The sequence below is a fragment of the Nannospalax galili genome, unplaced genomic scaffold (assembly GCF_000622305.1).
Source record: "Nannospalax galili isolate Female #2095 unplaced genomic scaffold, S.galili_v1.0 scaffold187, whole genome shotgun sequence".
Taxonomy (NCBI): domain Eukaryota; kingdom Metazoa; phylum Chordata; class Mammalia; order Rodentia; family Spalacidae; genus Nannospalax; species Nannospalax galili.
Window position 1 is genome coordinate 815,193 of NW_008357584.1, and position 7,104 is coordinate 822,296.

Genomic DNA, 7,104 nt, shown 5'->3' on the forward strand with positions numbered 1-7,104 from the left:
GCCATGACTTGCTTTGTTTCTCTTGATAATGCTTATCTTTAAGTGTCTTTACCAGATAATTCGGTGACAGAGCACCCTTGAAACTGCCACAGCCTACCTCTTCATGATTACGGACTTCCCCAGGACCCCCTCCGGTTGCCCATGCTTGGCTAACCGAGTTAGGCAGAGACTAAGACTGTCACAGGCTGGCATTACCCACACGGCTGCCCTTAATCATGACACATTTTTAGCCAAAGATGGGTAAAACATCCCATGACAAGTACTCCTAAGACGGGACATGCACATGGCCAGGTGCATGGTCCAATAACGGGCAAGTCTTGATCAGAGGTGACACAACCTAAGACAGACAAAAATACATAAGATTAGAGAAAGGAGATAGCCATCTCTCCTCAGCGAGCTGCCTATGAGATGGGTAACCCATGAAATAAAGTCAGTCCGGCCTTAAAACAAAACAAAAAGGGGATATGTGGAGGTACGGTAATAAGATGGTGGTGAACAGCTCAGGTGAAGGCGGAGCCAGCTAGCCAGCTTGGCACACAACAAGAAAAAGTAATACTGATTGTAGCTCAGCCAGTGAAGGATGCATGATCACCTTGTGAACACTGAGTTATGCTATGAAAAGGGCCTGTGTGCTAATATGTGACCTCTGAGCTGATTGGATGCTGGCCTCCCCGCCTATGCTATGCTTCTGGTTTTTGCCTTTAAATATTATTCAGCCTTAATAATAAATGACCTCCTGCTAGAGAAGACTCCCTGCCTCCTTGGTGGTGCCTCGGAAACAGAGGGTTAGGATGGCAGCGCACTCCCCCTCCTCGGCCCCCATCGGGCTGCGTGCGGGAAAGGACCCCTGCAATTGACTCTAGCTCCCTAGTGGTGGTCTTCTCTGTTCTTGCATTGCTGGCATTGAGAGACTAAGAGAAAGGTTCCTCTTGCCTACTGTAGGGAGCCAGAACCGGGAGAGCAGAGTACCATCTTGGAATTACAGTGGAGCCCATCATTTCTGCCATGACACAGGTCAGGTGAGTTCATCCTACTTCAGTGCATCACACTACCAAAGTTAGTTTTTATTCAGACCATGTGCCCATCTTGGTTTGTGGAGAGCTCTGCTCATTGTTGAGGAATTTATAAGCACTCTGGGGCCCAGGGAGACCCAAACACAGTTTCTGCACTCCCACCGTCAACGAGAATGAGAAAGTGGTGAACCGTGGGCTGAGACATGAGGCTTCTCCAAAATGTCAGGTCCTTTTCATTCACTTTCCAAAAGTGGCCACACTTAGTTCCCCGGGGCCTGAAAGGGCACGTACCAGAACAGAAAATGAAGTATTTAAGGACCCCCCTCCCCCAAATCCCCAAACCCACCCTCTGGTCATCAGCTATTCAGTTCTTTCCTGTGTATAACATAGACTCCCTTTCTTCAAGAGTGATATGTTCGGATTCCATTGTGTCATGGCTTCAAGCCCACATCTTAGGGTCTTTGGGAAGCACTGATGTGAGAGTCCGTGTCAAGGTTGAGAGGTGGCCTTTCTTCATTAACTCACCTGTCTGATTTATAATAGAAGGACTAGAGTAGCAGCAGCAACAACAAAAAAACTAAAAAATGAGACTACGTGCTAGGTGTGGTGGCACATGCCTTTAATCCCAGTACTTGGGAGGCAGAGGCAGGTGGATCTCTGAGATCAAGTCCAGTTTGGTCTATATAGGGAGTTCTAGGCCGGCTGGGGACAACAGGGATAAGAAAAATAAGAAGAAAAAAAAAAAAAAAAAAAAAAAAAAAAAAAAAAAGAAAAGCAAGTAAGAGGTATACAGTGAATTCTGGTGACAATTGCTGTGACAAAACACTCTGACCGCTACCAACTTGGGGAGGAAAGGGTTTATTTGGCTTGCATCTCCCAGCTCATGGTTCATCACCCACCGAGGGAGCCCAAGGTAGGAACTCAGGGCAGGAACTGGGAGCACAGACCATAGAGGATAGCTGCTTACTGGCTTGCTCCCCTGACCAACACTCAGCCTGCTTTCTTATACAATACAAATTGACCTGTCTGAGGTGGCATTGCCCACAGTGGGCTGGGTCCTGCCACATCACTCAACAATCAAGAAAATGCCCCACAGACATGGCCAGTCCATTGGAGGCAATTTTCTAATTGAGGCTACCTTTACCCAGTTGTGTCAAGTTGACAACTAATGCTATCCAATACAGGTGTGTGGCAACATGACACCTTGCTTCTGCCAATTGAAGGACCTTCATCTCAAGCCAAAAAAAAAAAGCCCTTTAACAGCTACTATCAGTCAAGACATGGTAGAAGGAAGAAGCATAGAAGCTGGGGAGGCAGGACCTGAATGCAGGAAAGAAATGGGGAACACATTGGTTTCTAGCAATAAAGCTAATTTGGCTCATGCATCATAATTTTGGTTCCCAGAATGAGGTTTATCAGTTATAGACAACCCCCCCAACCCCACACATACACCCTTCTACATGCCAAGGACTGCCCTGAAAGCTACAGTCCTGGAGATACATTCTATTGAGTTCATCCACATCTTATGGTTAAATAAAGTGATATACAGAGAGGGATTATGCTGCAAGCCCAAGGTCACATGGCTAATGATAAGTAATAGAAGGGGAATGTTTAACTGTAGATTCCAGAGTTTTAGAAACTTCCTACTCCATATGATCTTTCAAAGGGTTAAAAATAGCTCAGACTGGTGAGTTCCCCAACTCCAGTCCTTGGTGTCCACCATCCAAGCTCCCGAGCTGCTGGGATGAAAGAACTCAGTGCATGTCCCAGACCTGTAAGTTCCCTCAGACTAGTGAGTTCCCAACCCCAGCATTCTGCCTCTGCCATCTCAGCTCCTAGGCCTGCTCAAGTTGTGAAGCTTTGTGCATACCTCAGACCTGTGAATTCTCCCAGACAGCAGTCACCCAGCCTACCCTGCTGCTCTAAGTCTATATGAAGTCTGTCCTGGAACCTCACACGTAGAAGTTACACTTATCCCTAGTTGAACAGAGACCACTTTTTATACCCCATTCACACATCAATGGAAGTGGCTCTGAGACTGAACAGCAAGCTCCACTCAGCTGGGCCACAACCTGACAAGTTGGGGTAACAGCAAAGATACAAACACACACTCAACAAAGACAAGATCAGCTACCCATACCAAGAAACACCACATTCACACAACTCCAGATGTCTGGGTCTCATCCCCAAAATACAAACATGAATAACCAAAACAGTATGTCCCCTCCCAAAATTAGCACCCCCAATACAATGTTTCCAGAGAAAGGCAATCTAGCTGACGTACAAGACAATGATTTCAAGATAGTAATTTTAAATATGTTCAAGGAACTCAAAGAGGTTATAAATAAAAGACTGAATGAAGATCATGAAAATACAAACAGTTGAATAAACAAACTAAAAGAATCCAAGACATGGAATTAGAATTCGATAAAGAGATAGTATCGCCAAAACGCGATACTTGAAATGAAAAATTCAGGAAGTCAAAAAACAAAACAAAACAAAAAGCAACAGCAAAAACAGCTCAGAGGAAAGGCTCAAAAATAGATTAGATCAAATGGAAGAGAGAATATCAGATCTTGAAAACAAGGTTGAGGAAATGGATTATTCAGTCACAGAAATGTCAAATTTAAAATGACCCAGGCACAGAATATGCAAGGCCTCTGGGATATTGTAAAAAGATCAAACCTAGGCCAAAGGCAAAGAAAAAAATTAGGTTTTTTTTTGAGACAGGGTCTTCCTGTAGTCACAGTTGGCCTAGAATTCTCTATGTACACCAGATCTCAGAGATCTGCATATCAATAATAGAAATGAGAAAAAGTACATATGGAAATTAAGCAACACACCACTGAATGAAAATTGGATCAAGGGAGAAATCAAGAAGGGCAATTAAATGTTTCTTAGAATTGAGTGGAAATGAAGATATGGCATACCAAAATCCATGAGACACAACGAAGGTAATCCTAAGAAAGTATGTAGCACTAAATACCTACTTCAGAAAATTAGAGACATCTAGTGTAATAACTTAATGATGTACCTGAAGGCCTTGGAAGGCCAAGAACAAGTAACACCTAAAGAGTACATGGGAAGGGATAAATAAAATCAAGACTGAAGGGACTGGAGAGATGGCTTAGCAGTTAAGAGCACTGGCTGCTCTTGCAGTGGAACTGGGTTCAATTCCCAGCACCCACACAGTGGTGGCTAGCAGCTGTCCATAACTCCAGTTCCAGGGGATTCGATGCCCTCTTCTGACCTCTGTGGGCATCACAGGACATGGGTGTACTTACATACATGCAAGCAATATACTCATACACATAAAAAAATATTTCTTAAAAAATCAGGGCCAAAATTAATGAAATGGAAATGAAGAAAGCAATACAAAGAATCAACAAAACCGAAAGTTAGCTCTTTGAAAAGATTGATAAGATTGACAAGCCTTTAATCAAATTGGCTATTAGAAAGAGAGAGAACCCTAATTAATAACTCAGAGATGGAATAAGAAACATTACAATAGACCCCGAGGACATTCAGAAAATCATAAGGATTTACTTTAAAAATCTATATTCTGGGATGTGCATGGTGGTACATATCATTAATCTCAGCACTCAAGAGTCAGGTGCAGGCCGATCTCTGAGATCAGGGCCAGTCTGGTCTACATTGTGAGTTACAAGCCAGCTGGAGCTGCAGAAAGACCCTGCTCCCCTCCAAACATAACAAAACAAAGCCTATATTGCACTCAACTGGAAAATCGTAAAGAAATGGATAAATTTCTCTCTATATATGGCCTACCAAAGTTAAATCAAGATGACATAATAATTTAATCAGACCCATGACAATCAATGAAATAAATGTAATAATTTACAATCTCCCAACTAAAAGGAGTCCCAAGACCAGTTGGATTCAGCAAAGAATTCTGTCAGACCTTTGAAGATGAATTAATATCAATACTCCTCAAATTACTCCATAAAATAGGAAAGGAAGGAACCCTCCCAAATAATTTCTATGAAGCCAGTATTATTCTGATACCAAATCAAAGACCCAACAAAAAGAGAAAATTATAGGTCATTGTCTCTGATGAATATGCAAAAATTCTCAATATATGCAGACTGAATGCAGGAACACTTCAGAAAGATTATCTACCATGGTTAAGTTGGCTTCATTCCAGAGATTCAGGGATCATTCAACATACAAAAATCAATAAATGTAATCTACCACATAAACAGACTCAATGACAAAAACTACATGATCATCTCATTAGATGCAGAAGAGGCTTTTGGTGACAATATCCAACATATATTCATGATAAAAGTCATGGAGGGTCTAGGGATATGTGGAACTTATCTCAACAACATAAAGGCAATATACAACAAGTCCACAGGCTAACATCATACTAAATGGAGAAAAACTGAAAGCATTCCCACTAAAATCAGGAACAAGACAAGGATGTCCACTCTCCATTCCTGTTCAATATAGTGCTTGAAGTCTTAGCCAGAGCAATAAGACAAATGAGGGAGATAAAGGGGATGCAAATTGGAAAGGAAGAAATCAAAGTATCTTTATTTGCAGGTGATAAGATTCTACATATAAAGGACTCTAAAACTGATAAACACATGCAGCAAAGTAGCAGGATACAGAATTACACACACACACACACACACACACACACACACCAGTAGCCTTCCTATATATCAACAATAAATATACTGAGAAAGAAATCTGGCAAATGATTCCATTCATGACAGACTAAAAACCCCATAAAATATCTTGAAATAGACCTAACCAAGGAACTGAAGTACCTGTATTTTAAAAAGTTTAAGACATTAAGGAAGAAATTGAAGAAGACACCAAAAAATGGAGAGACCTCCCATGGTCATTGATTAGCAGGATCAATATTGTGAAAATGGCCATCCTGCAAAAGTGATCTACAGATCAATGCAATCCCCACTAAAATCCCTACACAATGGTTTATATAAATTTAAAAAATGATCTCAAATTTCTTATGGAAACACAAAAACCCAAGATGGCCAAAACAATCGTTAATAAAAGAAATGCTGGAGGCATTACTGTCCCTGATTTCAAATTAAATTACAGAGCTATAGTAATAAAAACAGCATGGTACTGGCATAAAAGCAGACACATTGATCCATGGACTAGAATTGAGAACCCAGATTTAAGTCCATACACTTACATTCACCTGATTTTTGGCAGAGGCCAAACACACTGGATAGATATTTTGTACAAAAACATTGAAGAAGAGATAACATGTTCAACAAATGGTGATGGCTAAACTGGATAGCTACATTTAGAAATATGAAACTAGATCCCTATTTCTTTCTTTCTTTTAATCCCTATTTCTTACCCTGCACAAACCTCAATTCCAAATAGATCAAGGATCACAACATAAGACCTGAAACCCTGAATTTGATAGAGGCGAAAGTAGGGAATACACAAGAACTCATAGGCACAGAGAAGGACTTTCTGAACAGGATCGTAATAGTGCAGGTATAAAGACCAACAATTGACAAATAGGTCCGCATGAAACTAAAAAGCTTCTGTACAGCAAAAGACCCTATTATTTGTGTGAAAAGGCAACCTAAACAATGGGAAAAAAATCTTTACCAGCTCTACATCTGACAGAAGGTTGGTAATCTAGAATTTACAAAGGACTTTAAAACCTAAACATCAAAACTAAAAAGTAATAAAAAACCCAAACAATCCAATTAAGATTTGGAGCAAAGAACTAAACAGAAAGTTCTCAAATGATGAAACTGAAATGGTTGAGAAATACTTATTTTTTTTTAATGTTCAATATCTTTAGCCACTAGGGAAATGCCAATTAAAAGTACTTTGGAATTTCATCTTACCCCAGTGAGAATGGCTAAGAGCCAAAAAACCAAGCTAGGACAGATGCTAGTGAGGATGTGGGGGAAAAGGAGCAGTTAATTCATTGCTAGTGGCAGTGCGAATTGGTGCAGCCACTATGGAAATTACTGTAGGGAGCTGGAGAGAGTGGGTCAGTGGTTAAGAGCTTAACTGCTCTTCCAGAGGGACCCAAGTTCGGTTCCCATTACCCACATCTGGTGGCTCACACCCA